At 42.8% G+C, this 21512-nt stretch overlaps 1 pseudogene; it reads left to right on the top strand.

Moving 5' to 3' along the window:
* Positions 1 to 14413: 14413 nt before the first annotated feature.
* LOC147633208 (calcium-dependent protein kinase 7 pseudogene) lies at positions 14414 to 15331 on the top strand (annotated as a pseudogene).
* Positions 15332 to 21512: the final 6181 nt, after the last annotated feature.

Here is a 21512-nt window from a genome sequence, read left to right as displayed (position 1 = left end):
TTACCATACGGTTGGTATGGATACGATGGAGGTTGAGGGTGCATGGGAGAACCAAGAGGGAAGAAGAGTTCTCCAATGTCTCTCTCTTTGCAATAGTTGATTCTCAAGGTTTGGCGGATGGTCCAGATATGAGCATGCATGGCTTTACTTCCTATGTTGGGAGTGATGATGCTATGTCACATGGACATGAGGACATGTATCATGAGTCCATATTGGAGGGCATATCCATGTTTCAATTTAACCAATTTATGGATGTGCAAAACTGTGGTAGCACACATGTCTTTTGTGGGAGAGCTCTTTGTGACATTATTTACACGGAGAGGAGTAGGCTATGTGTGACTCATATGTGATTGAGTCTACTTCATCACATGATGTATTTTAGATGTGGTTGATGATAGCCATGTTTCTTCTCATATTTACAATGATGCTTTTACACATGAGGAGATCATGTATAGTGAGAAGTGTTATGATGCCGTAGAAGATTTCATTAAGCTTCTTGATGATGATCTCAAGAAGCTAGTTTTGGCTAGCATTGATGCAAATATACGAGTCTTGTAGATGTTCTAGTTACTTGTGATCAAGATTTGGAGGTTCCATTTGTTGTTGTGAGCCTACTATGCATGATGGTGGTGATCACATTGGTGTGATCTTATTTGATGGTTCTTTAGGTTCTCATGATATTAATCATACTGATGGTGTTCTTCTGGACCATGCATTGTGCATGGATGACGTGCTTACTTGTGATGATTCTTTTTGTCATGATGATAATGAAATTCTTAGCTTCTCTTGATATAATCACTAGTGAATATGATATCTTATTGATGATGACCATTGTCATGATGCTCTTTTTTTTTGTGAGATGATGATGCAACGATTATGCAGTTCTTCGATTCTCTTCATAATCGTGGTGGTGAATATGATACTTCTATTGATGATACTCTTCATAATCGTGGTCGTGAAAATGATACTTCTATTGATGATGAGTGTCAGGCGTTTTTCTGAGTGGTTTTAATGGCTTGTGTACATACGTGTGCATGGCTTGTGTGGAGAGTTTGATTTGGAGGGCGTTGCCAGGTGTACAGGGTGGACAGATTTGTCTTGGGCTTGTTGCAGGCCTATCCGGAACATGGTTCGATGGAGATGGTTTCAGCTGTTCGGCCGCTTGATATGTGTGGGCACGTCAAAATACAATGGGCACCTGGTTGTGTTTGAAGATGTGGAAGCATGGGGGATTAATGTTGCCTTGAAATGTGTATGCGTCCAAGGGCCGCGGGCACTAAGTTGCATTTGAAACAGTGTATGCAACCATTAGCATTGGTGTGAAGAGAGTGAGGGTGGCCATCCATTAGGCCTTACAAAAAAATAATAATAAAATAATCAATATAGCTAATTATTGAAAAGCTACGTGGAGGAAAGAGTGGCTGCCAGCGCACCTTCTGGAAGTTGGCGGAAAGCTGGCGAAGACAGAAAATAAAAAGTCGCCTTGTTTGGTCTGCTCTCAGGCGCGGCTGGAAGACAGAGCAAAAGAGGCTCTCTTGGGCACAACTGCAGGTGTTGCAGAGCAAGCGCAGCTGGGGTGTGTGGCCGTCGTGTAGCAGCTGGAGACCTCCCGTGTGAAGAGCAGCGTAGCTGCTGACAGAGAAAGGTGCGGCTGGCGGCTGGCACGTCAAAAAGCAGCACAGCTGCTTGCACGTGCGAGAGGAGAAGGCAAGGCTGGTTAGCGTCTGTGGTGGCGCATAGATGAAGGGAAAAGGTGGCGTCTAGGTGACTGTAGTGAGTGCGCAGAGAAGCTGAGCGTGTGGTGGTGAAGGTGTTAGGTCTTGGAGAGCTCACAATTGCAGAGGATGGCGTGGCTGCCAGCGCAAGAGAAGAGGTAGTGTGGAGCCGTCGCGGCTGGTGACTAGAGCCCTGGATTTAGCAGGCTAGGAGGTGCTGCAGCGGCTGGGTACGTCAGTTGTTTGCAGAGGGCGTCATCTGTGTGGTAGCAAAGGCAACTGTGGGCAGAAGAGCAATTGGATGCGCAGAAGAGAAGTGGGTAGCACAGCTGACTGACACGGGGAGAGCTGCCAGAGGACAGGAGGCTTTTGTGTATGGCTGCTGGCGAGCACTAAGGGGCTAGGCGACAGTAGAGAGGACATGTAAGTGGGTGGCCTGGTGTAGAGCTACTGGGAGGCCTTGGAGGTGATGAGAATGAGCTGGAAGTGTGGTTGTGGATAGGTGATCTACGAGGGCTGGTGTGGGCCGCGTAAGTGAAGAGGGTTTCAACGCAGAGGCAGAGAGGGCCGCATGGGTGAAGCCGGATGCGAAAGCACAGGTAGGTGCTGAAGACAAGGTTGTGGACAGAGCAGGGTGCCGAGTGAAGCACAGAGGGGACAGTGTTGCTGCTTGGTGGTGGGCCGGTAGTAGGGCAGATAAGCTGCAAGAGGAAGTGGGTTTGTTGCGAGCTGATAGAGGATCAGCACAGAGAGAGAGAGAGATGATGGTCGAGCTGCTGCTGACGACACATGCAGAGTAGATGGGCTGCAGAGAGTTGACAGGTAGCTGGTGTGGGCACCTTCTAGAGTGAGTGGCCGGGTTCATTCTGGTGTGATTGGTACAGCAGGCAGGCGAGAGGTTTGTGGTGATTGGGGATGTGGTGTATCCTCGGCTGACAGGTCTGAGTAAGTGTTTGTGAGAGAGATGATGGTCGAGCTGCTGCTGACGACACATGCAAAGTAGATGGGCTGCAGAGAGTTGACAGGTAGCTGGTGTGGGCGCCTTCTAGAGTGAGTGGCCGGGTTCATTCTGGTGTGATTGGTACAGCATGCAGGCGAGAGGTTTGTGGTGATTGGGGATGTGGTGTATCCTTGGCTGACAGGTCTGAGTAAGTGTTTGTGAGTTGTGTGAGTAAGGCTTCTGTGTCGGGAGAAGCTTGTATGAAGTGTTTTCTGGAAATATATTGCTGGGTGTTTATCTTTGTCTATGGTGCCCCTGTTTGGTGCTGTCTGTCTGCGTGGGTTGGGTGGTGAAGAGTGAGGAGTGTTCCAGCCGGTGGCGCCCCCGTTCATGTGTGTTATTCCAAGTTTGCGAGGTGGAAGAGCTGTAGAGGCCTGGTTTTCTTTCTTTTTTTCACCTCACATCCTTCTGGTGCCCCCACTGAGGAGTTGCTCTGGCATTGTTCTTTACCAAGAAGGGCGTGTGTTCCACTGAGGAGAGCTCAGGGATTGTTACAGGTTGTCATGATGTGGTCCTATCCGGAGTTTCATGGCAGGGAGGGTGAAGATGTGTGTGACTTTTTGGAGCAGATGGAGTTGGCATGCATTAGCAACCACGTGACAGATGAAGAGCAGGTTCTGAAGTTAATAAGGATTTTCTTGAAGGGAGATGCCCGAAGCTGGCTTAAGGATTTTGAAGCACAGGATGCTGGTGTTTTGACCTTGGAGAGATTGAAGGAAGGCCTTTTGGAGCGTTTTCAGCAAGCGGAGGATCCTAGTGTGCTTTGGCAGGAGCTGAGCATCTTGAAGCAGGTTCGTGGGCAATCACTGTGAAGGTATTTATATGTTTGTGGGATAAGTGGTGTATGACATTAAAGCAGGAAGTTCCTCCTATGTTTCTAAAGAAGAGCTTGTTTATTGATGGTCTGCTACCTCATTTGAGGGTCAGGGTTGAGTTAAAGAATCCCAGGTCATTTGATGATGCAGTTAGGGTTGCTAGGGAAAAGGAAGGCAAGATTTTGAAGTAGATGAAGATGGGTATTTATCCGTATGAAGTAGATGGAGATGGGTATTTATCCGTATGAAGGTGTTGCGTCTGCTGCAAGGGATATGCAGGTAAATTTGGTTGAGGTGGGTAAGAGTCCTATGCAAAGTCTGATTAGACAGGAACCTCAAAGGACGATACAGGTGCAAAGGGGGATGTTTTATGTGCCTTCTGATTTTTTCCCAAAGTTTTTTAAGCATGTGCAGGTGGATGAAAAGAAGGTGGATGAAAAGCAGGTGAAGGAGCAAAGTATAGATGAGAAGTTGCCAGTGGATTCTTCTCCGGATACAGGGAAGCAAAGGGGATGATGCCTTGGGATTGGCTGATGATGAGAAGGAAAAGGAGCTGGATACAGGATGCTTAGAGTATGATTTTTTGCCAGATTCTGCAAGGGAGGAGGATGGGGTACAGACTTCTGATGAAGTGAAGATGGCTTGTGATGCAGATGTGGAGAGCGTGGAGGAAGATCCTATCATTATGGATTTTCTTGGACAACTGGAATGGATGATGTGGATGCATTACGTGCTGGGGAGTCTTTGGACGATGATACCAGGGGGGTTGGCAGCACTCAAGAAGGTATGCATGTGGATTTGACTGATGAAGGGCATTGTGAGGAAAGTATTGTGCCTGAGGATGATATCTGGGAAGTTGCTAGCCTTGATGAACAGGAGCCAGAGGTGGAGATGGATGCAAATATGGTCGAGAGTGTGACAAAGGCTTCTTTGCGGAATGCTGAGATGCTAAAAGCAAAGTCCATGGAGGATAAGGATTCTGAACCAGCTGAGCTATATGGTTGTGAAGAGATACCTGAATTTCAGGAGCTGGAAGTGCTGGTGGACACTCCCATTGGAGAGGATGTGGATTTTAGTGTGCAGAAAGGTCAAGATGCTGGAACCTCGCCTTCATTGGTATTGATGGATGGGATGCTAGATGCTGGAATGCCACAGGTTTTGAAAACGAGGAGGTTGGTTGTGGGTGAAGAGCAAAGGCTTGATGTGGTCAGAGTCTGTAAATGCTGATGATGATGAACGGAAATGATTTTGTGGCTATGGTTGATGTATGGTATACAGTGAAAAACCCATGGTGTTTCAGAGATGCTGGGGAATGGGATGGTGAGCAGATGTTCCCTTTTGATCCTGGTGGATAGCTACTGGACATATGCTTTTGCTGCTCAGCATGAATGCTCTAGCAGATGGGGGGGTGGCAAAGTATGTCAGGTGTTTTTCTGAGTGGTTTTAATGGCTTGTGTACATACGTGTGCATGGCTTGTGTGGAGAGTTTGATTTGGAGGGCGTTGCCAGGTGTACAGGGTGGACGGATTTGTCTTGGGCTTGTTGCAGGCCTATCCGGAACATGGTTCGATGGAGATGGTTTCAGTTGTTCGGCCGCTTGATATGTGTGGGCATGTCAAAATACAATGGGCACCTGGTTGTGTTTGAAGATGTGGAAGCATGGGGGATTAATGTTGCCTTGAAATGTGTATGCGTCCAAGGGCTGCGGGCACTAAGTTGCATTTGAAACAGTGTATGCAACCATTAGCATTGGTGTGAAGAGAGTGAGGGTGGCCATCCATTAGGCCTTACAAAAAAATAATAATAAAATAATCAATATGGCTAATTATTGAAAAGCTACATGGAGGAAAGAGTGGCCGCCAGCGCACCTTCTGGAAGTTGGCGGAAAGCTGGCGAAGACAGAAAATAAAAAGTCGCCTTGTTTGGTCTGCTCTCGAGCGCGGCTGGAAGACAGAGCAAAAGAGGCTCTCTTGGGCGCAACTGCAGGTGTTGCAGAGCAGGCGCGCAGCTGGGGTGTGTGTCCGTCGTGTAGCAGCTGGAGACCTCCCGTGTGAAGAGTAGCGTAGCTGCTGACAGAGAAAGGTGCGGCTGGCGGGCTGGCACGTCAAAAAGCAGCACAGTTGCTGCAGGTGCGAGAGGAGAAGGCAAGGCTGGTTAGCGTCTGTGGTGGCGCAGAGATGAAGGGGAAAGGTGGCATCTAGGTGACTATAGTGAGTGCGCAGAGAAGCTGAGCGTGGGCTGGTGAAGGTGTTAGGTCTTGGAGAGCTCACAATTGCAGAGGATGGCGTGGCTGCCAGTGCAAGAGAAGAGGTAGTGTGGAGAGCCGTCGGCTGGTGACTAGAGCCCTGGATTTAGCAGGCTAGGAAGTGCTGCAGTGGCTGGGTACGTCAGTTGCAGAGGGCGTCGTCTGTGGTAGCAAAGGAAACTGTGGGTAGAACAGCAGTTGGATGCGCAGAAGAGAAGTGGGTAGCGCAGCTGACTGACACGGGGAGAGCTGCCAGAGGACAGGAGGCTTTTGTGTATGGCTGCTGGCGAGCACTAAGGGGCTAGGCGACAGTAGAGAGGACATGTAAGTGTGTGGCCTGGCGTAGAGCTACTGGGAGGCCTTGGAGGTGATGAGAATGAGCTGGAAGTGTGGTTGTGGACAGGTGGTCTACGAGGGCTGGTGTGGGCCGCGTAAGTGAAGAGGGTTTCAACGCAGAGGCAGAGAGGGCCGCATGGGTGAAGCCGGATGCGAAAGCACAGGTAGGTACTGAAGACAGGGTTGTGGACAGAGCAGGGTGCCGAGTGAAGCACAGAGGGAACAATGTTGCTGCTTGGTGGTGGGCCGGTAGTAGCAGGGCAGATAAGCTGCAAGAGGAAGTGGGTTTGTTGCGAGTTGACAGAGGATCAGCACAGAGAGAGAGAGAGATGATGGTCGAGCTGATGCTGACGACACATGCAGAGTAGATGGGCTGCAGAGAGTTGACAGGTAGCTGGTGTGGGCGCCTTCTAGAGTGAGTGGCCGGGTTCATTCTGGTGTGATTGGTACAGCAGGCAGGCGAGAGGTTTGTGGTGATTGGGGATGTGGTGTATCCTCGGCTGACAGGTCTAAGTAAGTGTTTGTGAGTTGTGTGAGTAAGGCTTCTGTGTCGGGAGAAGCTTGTATGAAGTGTTTTCTGGAAATATATTGCTGGGTGTTTATCTTTGTCTATTGTGCCCCTGTTTGGTGCTGTCTGTCTGGCATGGGTTGGGTGGTGAAGAGTGAGGAGTGTTCCAGCCGGTGGTTGGTGGTGCCCCTCTTCATGTGTGTTATTTCAAGTTTGCGAGGTGGAAGAGCTGTAGAGGCCCGGTTTTCTTTCTTTTTTTCACCTCACAATGAGCCTTGACATGTTGCTCTTTTATGCGATATTGATGATTCACATGTTGCTGATTTTCATGATATATTTCTTGATGATGCCATTATGGTCCATGATGATCTTCATGATGTTTTTATACATGATGGGGCTTTGCCTATCCATTCCATGGTTTCTTATTCTCGACATGATGGGATTTCTTCATCTTTCCATGCTCATATTAATGGACAATCCTGTCCTATTTGAATTCTCTTCTTGTGTGTATGGACCTGCCGACTCACGGTTAAGAAGCAAAAGAGTGGTAAAAGCAGTGGTGGATTTTGAACATCTAAGAAAATCATCTTTGATTCTAGGCGTTTCTTCTACAAGGTAGGTCCTATAATGGAAATGACATGATTTCTATATTTATCACAATTAGAGGAGAGCGGGAAGCCGAACACCTTTTCTAACTCATTTCAACAATGGTGGAAAAGCTACATATCACCGTAATATTATCCACTCTAGATTCTTCTTCTACCGTTGGTATTTAATGGGCTGAGATGTAATACATCCCATATTTTGTTCCATTTAGTTAATCATAAAAATTCATAATATTTATCAAATATTCAAAAATAATAGCACCTGACCAGATCTAACAAATTACTTCATACTTTATAAGAAAGAAGAGATTTATCCAATATCTATGATTGTTTCGAAGTCTAATCAATCCAAAAATAATAATAATGGCTAATACAATTATGCAAATCTAGAGAGTTAATCACCAACAAAAAATCTAGCCAATCTAGGGCTTTCTCCGATGCTTGTCCACACTTAATGTCACAGCTATCTCGGGTATGCCTCCTTCTCGATCTCGTACTCTCTGGGTTCTACCACATGGTTTCTAGAGGGCTTCAATCTTGTTCTCTATCCGACGGGTAAACAGTACCGGTCGGCCCGAATCGCAAAAAGTCCATGAGCAAAATCTCCCTCTCTCTCTCTCTTCCTGCATAGAACCACATCAAGGCTTTGAAAATATAGCCCACAAAAATTTTGTTTGATTACCATGTACGAAAAAGATAAAGATAGTTTTTTTTCTAAAAACACATTCTTTAACCAAAATAGAGATGATATGTAAAAAAAACACTCGAAAGTGGTGTCAGATTTGTTTTGCAAAATATCGACCAAACCATGAGGAATCTCCAAATGATCTGAACACAGACTTTGTTCCTCTTATTATGATCTATCTTTCTTTAGTTCTTATCTCTAACAATAAAGTTAACTACTCCCTTATACAAATCTATTACTAGGCACATTTTACTTTCCTTCATAGTTCTAGTGAAGTACAAGGTTAAGAACATGGACGTCTACTTGACTCCATTAGTTGATGAGCTACAGACGTTATGGATGGTATCCAAGTTCATGATGCATCTAAGGGTTTTAGATACAGGGATGCAACAGTGCGAGGAATACTTATGTGGACCATGCATGATTGACTGAGCTCTATGGAGAGTGCTTTGGTAAGTTATTTTTTTTTTAGATTTCTTGATCTGATTTAATTTTACAATTTTAATCATTTTGTATAATTTGCATATCTCATCATAATGATTAGCATGTTTGGCAAGGCTTTCAATATCTGGTTATGTGGGCCTAGATTAGAGGCTTGATACTCAATAGCTTTGAAGAAGGTTGTCTACGAAGGCCACAAAAAGTATCTCCCCGACAACCATGAGTTACGAGAGAGATTTCTAGGGAGGCCTCCTCGTGTGCTAAAGCCAAGTGATTGGAGGAGGGAATGGGAAGTGGATCCAAGTTGTTCACCCCCACAGAATAAAAAGGCTATCCATCTTGCATCACTGGATTGATCTTTTAGTCAATCATCATCTTGACCCTATGCACATTTTCAAGAACATAGCCGATATGCTTTGGAAAACCATCAATGGTGCGAAAGAGAGCAAGGCACAAAGGGATGATCTACAAGAGGTGGATCGCATGTGCAACACTTATGGCCGCAGAGCAGACCTGATGGGAAAGTGATTCTCCCTAGAGCACCTTGGGTCTTAACGAAAGAAGAGCAGCGGCATGTAAAGAAGTGCATAAGTGAGTTTTGTACTCCCACTAGTTGTATGCATTGCTTGAAGGGATCATTCACTAAGGATGAAGAGCTTAGTGGCTTGAAGTCTCATGACTGGCACAAATCTTATAGTTTGTGCTACCAATAGCCATTAAGGATTGCCTTGGTGAAGACCTAAGAGCGACAATATACAAGATTAGTGCAGTGGTACGATGGATATCAAAGAAGGAGATTATAAGAAATACGTTGGAACCAGCTCGTCTAAACTCCATTGAAGCATTTACAATGGCGAAGAAATTCTTTCCAACAAGCTTCTTGACCATTCAATTGTACCTACTTGTTCATGTGGTTAACAAGGTTGCTATAGGAGGTGTTGTTCATAGTCGATGGATGTTTTTCCTCGAGAGATTATGAAGACATTGAAAGGTTTTGTTCAATGGGATGGCTTGAATCTCTCGTATACATAACATAATTTCTTAGTACGTCAACCTTGTGGACACAAAAAGAGGATGATCAGCTTGTTGGGGAAGATCCTCAAGGGGACAAGGGCTTTAGAGAACAATGGATATGGCATTGCGAGAGAAGATTAATAAATTTTGCATCCTCAACTTAAGTGCTATGGAGAAACGGATCGAGAGATATAGGGTTGCAAAGAAGGAAAGAGACCGAGATCGTTTGAATTTTAGAAATAGTCGAACAACTAGAGCATTGCCATACCCAGATTCATTTTCTCAACTTCCAGAATTTCGTTCTAGTAGATGTCTTCAACAAATCATGCAACAAGAAAAACAGAGTGGTGAGGTTATAAGTGACGAGGAGGAGGAGGAGCTTGCATATGGTTGTGATTACCATGTAAGTGAGTTTTTATATGTACACAAGAAACCGTAAGACATAGTCTTGTATAAGTTTTTGTTCTTGATATAATTTCATGATCTTCTTTTGCTTGCAATATCACAAATTGGTGCACTTTGGTCATGCAGTCGTGTCTTTTGAGTGGAGCAAATAGATAAGAAGAGAACAACATTTGATTGCAGTGTCAACACAAATTTCATGCAAGAAAGTCGTTCTAGTGCAAGTGATCTAAGTTGTGAAGTTGGCATGCTTGATTACTGTGGAACGATACAAGACGTTATCAAGGAACTGGGTTCAAAAAGTTTTCTATGTTCATTTTTTATGTGAAGTGGTTCAAGGTAGTGACTTAAGGACCCCAAGCAACCATGCACAGAGATAAGAGCGGATTTATTCAAGTAGACTCCACAAAGATATGGACAAACCAAAGGGACACATTTGTGCTACCAAAGCATTGTCACAGTAGGTTATCTTCAAGGTGGACCCGAGAGATCATACGTGGTTGTTTGTAATCCAAATTGATCCACAAAGTAAATAATATTTGAAGATATGGAAATTTCAGATGAAGTAGAGGTTGAGGAACCCACTCAAGAAGCACAAGAAATAGATATTGATCGAGTTGAACAACTAGAAGAAGGATCAAATGAAGGTATAGTAATTCAACAATTACTAGCACTTGAAACAGAAGCAAACACAATAACTAATCCAGAATTCGAAGAAGAGAACTAAGAACAACTTTCAACACAACCATCTCTAATGCTTGAAATAGAAGAGGACGATTCGGAGGCTACACCTATTGATGAAGATGCACATGGAGAGGTATTTTTAGAAATAGATGTATTTGAAGCCATGGATCTAGCTGAGGATGAGAGAGTCGATGATGAGCTATAACATTTTATCTCAATGTTATTTACTAACAAATACTTGGTTTTTGTCAATGTTTTCTTTTTTTGCACAATCAAATTTTTAAGAAATTAAAAATAAGAAAATTTAAAATTTCGATACCTATTTCGACGCTTATTCGGACATTCATTTCGACGCTCATTTTGATGTTTATATCGATGCACATATCGACGGCACGTAAATCGTCAAATACCAAGTGTCGAAAATGAGTCATCTTTTGTAGTAGTGTGGGCTAGTATGAACATAAGATGGAATCAAGGATGGATAGGTGGCGAGGGCATGATCAGGTAGCCATTAAGAATCTTTGATGGGGTGGCCTTTATACTTGATTAAATATCTAATGGTAAATATTACCTTTATTATTGTTGTTGAAAGTTATTTAAAAAAAGGTTAATAATTTAAAAATGTATTCAAGAAAAGAATGTATAAGTATTATGAATTAGTTTGATGCTATAATGATATGTGAAAAGAAAATTGGAGTAAAAGAGTTATCATCTCAAATGTGTGGTTGATGTGCTACAAAATAAAGTGTGATTCTATAATCTTCGAAAGACATGTGTATGCATCGCGATAAATATCTTTTTAGGGGGTGGGGGGGTAAGTGAGAAAAAAAGGGTTTATGGGCTATGGTGGTGTCGTCTTTGATTCTGTATCCATGAATAATTCCGTGTTGTTCCATGACTTGACAAAATTGAACATTAGGAGGAAATATGTGAGTGTTTCCAATGGCGATTATGACAAAACATGCTTCATGATCGTTTGTCCAGATCTTTGACCATTTGTCTTCAGGTCTGTCGTTAAATATGTGTAACAATACCTTGAATAAGTGTGCATTGCATGCGGATATATAAGCGAGTCACATACATTCTGCCATGAGTTGTAGAAGTTCGGATGGTTGTCATAGATTGTGAGGCGACGGAAGAGTCATTGCGATTATGTACTAAATATTTTGGCAAAAATAAAGTTACAAATATGTAAGGCTTAAAAAGAAATAATGAAAAATAGTTACTTGAATTTAACCCAACATGTGTAAGTGGTCTATAACATGGCCAATTTGTCGCAAGAGCTATGGGGAATTTTTAGAACTTTTGTTGGTTATTTTTGTGTAATTTTAGGTCTATTGGAAGCACAGGTGCTTATGAGTTTATGAGCATGCCAGCTCTACAAAAATATAGCAAGCAATGATATAAAGTCTTGGGCATAAAATACTATTTGGTATGTACAAAGGTATGAAGCCTTAGCCTTACAAAAATATTGATAACAAAATATGAAACCATAAAAGGTGTTCACATGTCTTCCAAAATATCTCATAGTGGTCCAACACATGTTCCACCATTAACACATAATCAGTCACTCAATCATTACCTTCATCCAAAATAATATTAGTGATCATCACTACACACAGCCTATTAAGCACATTAATTTTGATTATATCATACCAGTGCACACAGCTAATTAAATACATTAATTGTGGTAGACATTGTACCAGTGCACATAGCTTGATCAAGCACATTAATCCTGGTAGATGATATAAAAAGACGCATCCAAAATAAAATATCCCAAAGCAAAATAATGCCATCCACATAGTGGTTACACTTATAATATCAAGACAATGTACACATGTACAAATTCACCTACGTATGCATCAAGTAAACTACGATCATCGTAGATTTAGAAAGGCATCCCAAGAGAATTTATAAAAATGGAAAACGTGAGAATATATATTTCATATATTAACTCCAATTTATAAATAATGATAAATGTGAGAATATATATTCCATGAATTAACTCCCTACACCGGGGGTAACAAGTAATTGTTCTCAATTGCTCATAAAATCATAAATAATTATCATGAGCTAGTATGAACATAAGATGCAATCACAATGGATAGGTGGCGAGGGTATGACCTGGTAGCCATCAAGAATCTTTGATGGGGTGGCCTTCATACTTGATTAAATATCTACGATAAATATTACCTTTGCTTATTATTATTGTCTAACGTTTTGACGAAAAAGGTTAATAATTCAAAAATATATTCAAGAAAGGGATGTCTAAGTATTATGAATTAGTTTGATGCTATAATGATATGTGAATAGAAAATTGGAGTAAAAGAGTTGTCATCTCCAAGTGTGGTTGATGTGCTACAAAATAAAAGTGTGATTCTATAATCCTCGAAAGACATGTGTATGCATCGTGATAAATATCTTTTCAGGGGTAAAGTGTGATGATTGAAGGAAATGTAAGTGAGATAAAAAGTGTTCATGGGCTATGGCGATGTCGTCTTTGATTCTCTATTCGAATATGATTTCGTGTTGCTCCATGAGTTGACAAAACTAAATATTGGGAGGAAATATTGAGTGTTGCTAATGGAGATCACGACAAAACATGCATCATGATCATTCGTTGAGATCTTTGGGCTATGGCGATGTCGTCTTTGATTCTCTATCCGAATATGATTTCGTGTTGCTCCATGAGTTGACAAAACTAAATATTGGGAGGAAATATTGAGCGTTGCTAATGGGGATCACGACAAAACATGCATCATGATCGTTCGTTGAGATCTTTGACCATTCGTCTTCAGGTTTGTTCATTAAAGATGTTTAGCAATGCCTCAAGCAAGTGTGCGTTGCGTGTGGATATATAAGTGAGTCGCATACATTCTACCATGAGTTGTAGATGTTCGGATGGTTGATGTGGATTGTGAGGGGATGGAAGAGTCATTTTGTGATTGTGTACTAAATATTATGACGAAAAGAAATTTGCAAATATGTTAGTCTCGAAAAGAAATAATAAATAATGTTACCTTGATTTAATCCCGGGAGCATGCATAAGTGGTCGATAACATGGTCGCTTTGTCGTAAAAGCTATGGGGAAATTTTAATGGTTATTTTTGTGTAATTTTTAGGCTAAAAAAGAAATTTTAGGCAAAAAGAAGTATTTTTGGAAAGCTAAAAGCAATTTGGAATTTCTCAAAAATTTCTGAGAAAGGGAAAATTTACAAAAACTGAGTCGGGGGTCGAGGGCATTGAAAGCCTTTAGAAAAGCTTAAAAGCTTTAAGGTTTTAAAGCCTTGAAAGGTTTATATACTAAAGCTTCAATAAAGACCGTTAGGTGGCCAAATTGCGCAGCTACGAAAAAGTAGTCAAGGATGAGTTTTGTGCGCCCGACGCAAGAAGAGTGGTGAAGCAAAGCAGAGGAGTAAAACAAAGGTGGTTTTGGGGCTTCGAAGATGAGAGAATTGCATCATCGGGGTAGTGATGGATGAGGAAGAGGGTTAGATTTAGGGGAAAGCCACTTGGATTTTTGGGTGGTTTTGAGAAATACAAAGTCCCTCACGGAGAGGGGTCCCTCTGCTTACTACTACTCGAGAGTTTGTGTTTGAACTTTTGTTTGGGGTCCAAGCTTTATTAGTTTGTTTACAATCTACAAGCACTTCTCTCGAGAGTTTTTGTTTGGAGTCGAAGGTTTGTTAGTTTGGTTACAATTTACAAGGCCTTGGAGAAAGTGTGTAATTTTTGAACGTTGACGATCAGGGAGGGATGATGTTGTCGGTCCGCCGAGTCGCCCATGCGGGCCGCTTGACTCGTCGACGAAAGTCCGACTGCTGTCTGTCTACATATGAAGTACCTCGACTGTGTCTCTGCCATCTTATCCTTTGCGATTCTTCACCTTTCTTTGCCTTCTATAATCGTGTACTTCTTTCTCATACGCTCTCTCTCATCATCTTGCACAGTTTAGGTACGTACATGGAAAGTAACAGCAGCAGCAGCAGCTGCTCCTCCTATGCGCTGGGCCGCCAGTTGGGCGAGGGCGTGGATGGCATTGTGAGGCTGTGCACGCACAAGCGCACGGGCCAGCAGTACGCCTGCAAGTCCGTGCGCAAATCAGGGAGCGCCCTTCGCCATGTGCGCACGGAAGTTGCGACGCTGGAAAGGCTCAAGGGTCATCCCAACGTGGTTCGGCTGGAAGAGAGCTTCGAGGACGAGGAGTGCGTTCACGTGGTGATGGAGCTGTGCGAGGGAGGAGACCTGCTCGAGCATCTCAGGGACAACACCAGCAATGGGCGCCTGCCGGAGTCCCAGGCAGCTGAGGCTTTCGCGGCCATCGTGAGAGGGGTGTCCTTCTGCCACGACCAAGGTGTCATGCACAGGGACCTCAAGCTAGAGAACGTGCTCTTCGCTGATCGAGGAAGAAGTTACTCCCACCTCAAGCTCGCGGACTTCGGCGCCTCTGCTGACTTCTCCCACCGTCGAGTCTTCGACGACGTGGAGGGCACGCCATGCTACCTCGCTCCCGAGATCCTGCTCACCGGCACCCACGACCAGAAGGTGGACGTGTGGAGCTTGGGCGTGCTACTCCACATGTTGCTGTGCGGCTATCCGCCCTTCGACGGGGATACCACCGCGGACATCTTCGAGGCCGTGAAGCGAGGGAGGCTGGATCTGAAGAGGGAGCCCTGGCCGTCCATCTCAGCCCCAGCCAAGGAGCTTATCAAGGGAATGCTGCAGCGGAACCCCTACAGACGGATGAGACTCAGGGACCTGCAGCAGCTGGCTCACCCTTGGCTACAAGATCATGTGCAACAGCATCATACCCAGAGTACAAGTCCAACTAAAAACGCCGGCAACAGCCTGCAACAGGAATGCTTAGCTCTAAGCTGTTAGTTAACGAAGGAATTAGGGGCTGGACACTGAGCACAGTTATTAGGAGCTTCTTGTGGTGCAATATGGGAAGGGAGAACCATTCTTTTTTTTGGGGGGATAAACCCTTTTAGAGTTCACCTTGCACAAGTTTTGATGTGTAGGCCTGCCCACAACAGAGAAGTGTTGAGTTCTGTCTCTAGGATGGCATACAATGCAGTAATCCAGGGTTTTCTTTTTTGTAAAGTAGTGTATAGGCGACGAATAAATAAATATTCAAGTAAGGTCATTTCGTTGATTATTGATTTCACTGCCGAGAAATAACCCACCCGTGCTCCCCGTCTCTCTCTCTCTCTCCCTCTCTAAACACAACCATCATTTTATCTCTCTAATCACAACCATCATGTTAGCTTTTACATACACTTCTTCACTTGTTTTCTTTGTCTTCTATGGTGCTTAACCTATGTTAAAAAACTGATCTTTCATTTTGTGAGGGTTTTGTGTTTACACCATTATTATAGATTTACTTACATATGGTATAACAACATTAGGTTCTAAACACAACTTTTTTGCACGTTTTATTAACAAACAATTTTTTTGAGAAATGGTTTCCAATAAACCAAACCCACCACAAATCGATGAGAAAACTAAGGTAGAGGGCATAAATTACACTCTCTACATGTTGAAGATGAGTCCAACCCTTGATTTTAAAAAGGGGTAGGAGGGTCCCTAACACTCATGATTAAAGGCAAGGATGAATGAAACTAGTAGGGATGTTCACATGTGAAATTTTGACCTATTTTACAGATAGTGGTTTCAGAGATAAACCCAAAGTTGGTAGCAAAAGATATGCAAACAAATGATGCCATGTAAAACCATACTATTCTAGAGGCTTGAAAGTGTAGACATGCATATGTGTTATATACGCTCTCAATCATTAGTGGCATTAATGAGAACACCTTGCTAACCATGGCAAAATACCTTTTCTTTGCTTTATAAATTTGTGATGCTTTGTAGAACCAATACAAGATAACTAACCCAACAAAAATTTCGATATGAGAACTAACTTCAAGCATAAAAACTTAGAGAAGGAGAGTGTTCAATAATTCTTAACAACAACGGTCATTGATAAGAGTCACAGATATTGGGGATAGATTGTAACAAAAGTGGTATGCCTATCACCAATAAAGATTTGGTAGAAACAAAGACATGGCTAAAACATATGTTAGGGTGTTGGCTTCCAATCATGAGAGTTTGGTGACATCCCTAAATCTAATAATCCACACCTCATGCTTTTAAGGAGGTTAACTTAAAGGAGGAGTTGAGGATGAATGTTCATCACAATGGTGACATCCTTAAATCCAACAAACCACACCTCTTACCTTTTAGGAGTTCAACCTAAAGAATGACTTGAGAATGAACATTCATCACAATAGTGGATATTTTTCCTTTTTTTGGAAAGGCTAAACTGCCAGGTGGTACACCTAACAACCCTTTGACTCCTCTATTGATCCTCCCCCACTGAAACCACTGCCCATTTTTGTCCTCTTCTGTCGGGATTGAGTTCCACTGTAGGAGTTGAATCCTTTGAGCCAAATGCTTCTCCACTACGGGAACTACATGGAAAATGCTGATAAATTTGCTTGGAAAAACATGAATCACCACACTCACCTGTCTGTGGAATCCTTTCACATGGACCTCTGAACCTCCTCAGGCGATGTTGGAGCCACTTCCGTCTTCTTATATGGAAGAGAACCCACTATTGATGCCATTTGAAGCCCAAAACTCCATTTACTCCTTTGATGATGGATGTCATTCTTCCCTAGAAAACTCATGGGTAAATCATGTATGCCTTGCAGAAACAAGAGACTTTAGACTGACTATCTTTACTAGACTGCTAGGATGACTACTATGCTGATGCAAGCCATGTGCTACCCTATATGCTATGGAAGAATGTAAATGAACGGGTTACTCATGCATGCTTAAGGGGAAAACCATAAGGATGGCCTGCAAGATCTTAAGAAATGGATTTAACTAAGGGGAGGCAACTGTCATGATACTTTACTGAATGACTTAAGGGAAGAACTAAGGTTGGTTACCCTCTGTAACGCTCTGACACCAATGTGATATGTGAGGGATTGATCGTAGTAAAACAACCTTAGGCTTAACTAAACTTCACTTAGAAACACTTAAGAGAAAGAGAATGGTTTCAATGCAAATAAAATGTAGCTATATTCAATGCGATGGTTACAATGAAATCTATGAATAGATCTATGCATGTCCTAAATGAGTATCCTTCTTGAGAAGGGAGAGATATGCTGAATGATGATGATAGCTGACTGTTCCTTTCTCCAATGATGAGGTCCACCCTTTGGATGTTGGTTTTCCTTTATATAGGACGCAAGAGATGAATTGAATGTTGAATGTCGACCGTATGCTGACTATGCTGCTCATTCCCTTGCTCCTTAGGCTCGAAACGTTGAGAAGGAGATAACTGAAATGAATGATGCGCTTTTCTACATATATGGAATGATGTTGGTGAGCCAAGCTTATGGTGTCTACATGCATGTCTAGATCTTCACAACTTCATATATGCCCCATAGTTGTTGGCTGATTGGTTCCCCATGCCCTAACCTAATGTGATGCATGTCCTAAATGTTGTTGATGCCTTGTGTATTGTTGTAGGTGCTGCAACAATAGCACCATACAATGTTGCACATGCTATAACTACTCTGATCTAAGCTTGTTAACATTAATTTAACTACTTGGTAAATGTTGGATTAATGCTTGAATGCCTAGAATGCCATGTCACCTATACACCAACTAGGTGTGCACGTGACATTGACCAAGTCTGGTCGGCTAGCAAAAAAATAGGCCCTCTTGGCTAGCAAGCTACTACAACCAACCATGGAAAAGACTACAGAACCCCCTCATGGAGCAAAACTGGGAAAAATGGACAATGAGGAAAAAATGAAGAAACTCCTACACGGGCAGGCACACCCACAATAATGGCCGTCACTCCCTACTACAACTGAGTAATATGTACAGACAAGAGATAACTACTAACATCCCCTCTTAGCTCGTGGATGTGGAACGAATCCTAGTGAGCTAGAGTGCTGACAGAGAATCCGCTGAGGTAGAAGCTTCATGAAGAGGTCTGTCATATTGTCCTTCATTGAACAAAAGACTAGCAAGATGTCACCAACCAAAATGTTCTCTCTAAAGGTATAGTTTCGGTAAGAAGATTTTGGCTGAGGCGGAGCAATATTAGAGCCTTGTAGTTGTTAATGCCTTCATGTATCCTGCCTATGAATTGATTATGACCTAGAATAAGGTATTGTAACTTAACAAAGTTGTGATTTGGAATGCAATACCACCATCAAGGTTGTTGAGTGGCAAAGACAGCCAAGTGAGGTTACTGATCCTAGCTATGGTATCGAGCAAAGGCCCATTGAGTGCATTTGCCCCTAGATCTAGTGCTTGCAACAATAAGGTCAATGAGCCCAAGGTGCTTGGTATAGTGCTAGTCAAGTTGTTTTGTTATAAGTACAAGGATCGGAGGCTTTTGCAAGCTCCAATCTCAATGGGACTGCTTCCAATTATGCGGTTTCCAAAAGAAAAAAAAATAAGCCAAGCTTAAGAGAAGAACTAAGGTTGGTTACCCTCAGTAACGCTCTGACACCAATGTGACATGCGAGGGATTGATCGTAGTAAAACAACCTTAGGCTTAACTAAACTTCACTTAGAAACACTTAAGAGAAAGAGAATGGTTTCAATGCAAAAAAAAATGCAGCTGTATTCAATGCGATGGTTACAATGAAATCTATGAATAGATCTATGCATGTCCTAAATGAGTATCCTTCTTGAGAAGAGATAGATATGCCGAATGATGATGATAGCTGACTGTTCCTTTCTCCAATGATGAGGTCCACCCTTTGGATGTTGGTTCTCCTTTATATAGGATGCAAGAGATGAATTGAATGTTGAATGTTGACCGTATGCTGACTATGCTGAATGTTGAAACGTTGAGAAGAAGGAGATAACTGAAATGAATGATGCGCTTTTCTATATATATGGAATGATGCTGGTGAGCCAAGCTTATGATGTCTACATCCATGTCTAGATCTTCACAACTTCATATATGCCCCATAGCTGTTGGCTGATTGGTTCCCCATGCCCTAACCTAATGTGATGCATGTCCTAAATGTTGTTGATGCCTTGTGTATTGTTGTAGGTGCTGTAACAATAGCACCATACAATGTTGCACATGCTATAACTACTGTGATCTAAGCTTGTTAACATTAATTTAACTGCTTGGTAAATGTTGGATTAATGCTTGAATGCCTAGAATGCCATGTCACCTATACACCAACTAGGTGTGCACGTGACATTGACTAGGTCTGGTCGGCTAGCAAAAAAATAGGCCCTCTTGGCTAGCAAGCTACTACAACCAACCAGGGAAAAGACTACAGAACCCCCACATGGAGCAAAACTGGGAAAAATGGACAATGAGGAAAAAATGAAGAAACTCCTACACGGGCAGGCACACCCACAATAATGGCCGTCACTCCCTACTACAACTGAGTAATATGTACAGAAAAGAGATAACTGCTAACATCCCCTCTTAGCTCGTGGGGGGATGTGGAACCAATCCTAGTGAGCTGCTGGAGTGCTGACAGAGAATCCGCTGAGGTAGAAGCTTCATGAAGAGGTCCACCATATTGTCCTTCATTGAACAAAAGACTAGCAAGATGTCACCAACCAAAATCTTCTCTCTAAAGGTATAGTTTCGGTAAGAAGATTTTGACTGAGGCGGAGCAACATTAGAGTCTTGTAGTTGTTGATGCCTTCATGTATCCTGCCTATGAATTGATTATGACCAAGATTTTTTGTGATAATAACACATGTGAACAAGTTATTCACATGTTCTCATGTTACCGTTCACAAAATAACAGGTCACTTGCCATTTGGGAACCCCTTAAAAGCTTGGCTACACATGGGGGGATGTGGAACCAATCCTAGTGAGCTAGAGTGCTGACAGAGAATCCGTTGAGGTACAAGCTTCATGAAGAGGTCCACCATATTGTCCTTCATTGAACAAAAAACTAGCAAGATGTCACCAACCAAAATCTTCTCTCTAAAGGTATAGTTTCGGTAAGAAGATTTTGACTGAGGCGGAGCAATATTAGAGTCTTGTAGTTGTTGATGCCTTCATGTATCCTGCCTATGAATTGATTATGACCTAGAATAAGGTAGTGTAACTTAGACAAAGTTGTGATTTGGAATGCAATACCACCATCAAGGTTGTTGAGTGGCAAAGACAGCCAAGTGAGGTTACTGATCCTAGCTATGGTATCGAGCAAAGGCCCACTGAGTGCATTTTCCCCTAGATCTAGTGCTTGCAATAAGGTCAATGAGCCCAAGGTTCTTGGTATAGTGTTAGTCAAGTTTTTTTGTTATAAGTACAAGGATCGAAGGCTTTTGCAGCAATGGGAATGCTTCCAATTATGCGATTTCCAAAAGCAAAAAAAAAGCCAAGCTCTTGAATACTATGATATCCAACAATAAGGTGCCATTAAGCTGAATCATTTGAAGCTGTAGTGTCACAAGGTTGGTGGAGTTGTACAGGGAGGTGGGAATGGGGCCATTTAGAGAGTTCAAGCAGAGCCTTAGATCGGTGAGAAGTTTCACGTTCCCAATTTCTAAGGAGATATAGCCTTCTAGCTTGTTTTGATCAAGGTAGAGGGCCGAGAGACTATAGCAATTTCTAAGTGGGGGGAATGGTGGTTGTTAGATTGTTGTCATTCATAAGTAGATCTATAAGGTTAGTGAGCTTTCCCAACTCTAGGGGTATGGGAGTGCTAAGATCATTACGAGAGAGGAGAATGTGAGGGAAAAAGGACGAAAGGACCAAATGTATGAGAGATCATAGCAAAACAACACAGAATGAAATGTGTGAGTAAGCAGAGATGATGTCAGAGTTGAAGCACGGTCAATGAACGAAGGCTCGCATTGATGTGAGGCAAAGGCACTCCGTGAGGTGGTCGGTGTTGAAGGCTCGATGCAGAGGAATTTCAAGGTGGTAGTGGGCAGAGGAAGATGAAGTGATGATGATATAGATGCTGATGCAAACTCTAGTGATAAGGGTGCTAAACTCTAGTGATAAGGGTGCTAGACTCTAGTGATAAGGGTGTTGTGGTACCTA

This window comes from Cibotium barometz, chromosome 12 (assembly GCF_041138505.1).
Source record: "Cibotium barometz isolate CiBa-2024 chromosome 12, ASM4113850v1, whole genome shotgun sequence".
In the NCBI taxonomy this organism is placed as follows: domain Eukaryota; kingdom Viridiplantae; phylum Streptophyta; class Polypodiopsida; order Cyatheales; family Cibotiaceae; genus Cibotium; species Cibotium barometz.
The sequence above is the reverse complement of the archived record's forward strand: the minus strand, read 5'-3'. Positions and strand labels throughout refer to the sequence as shown.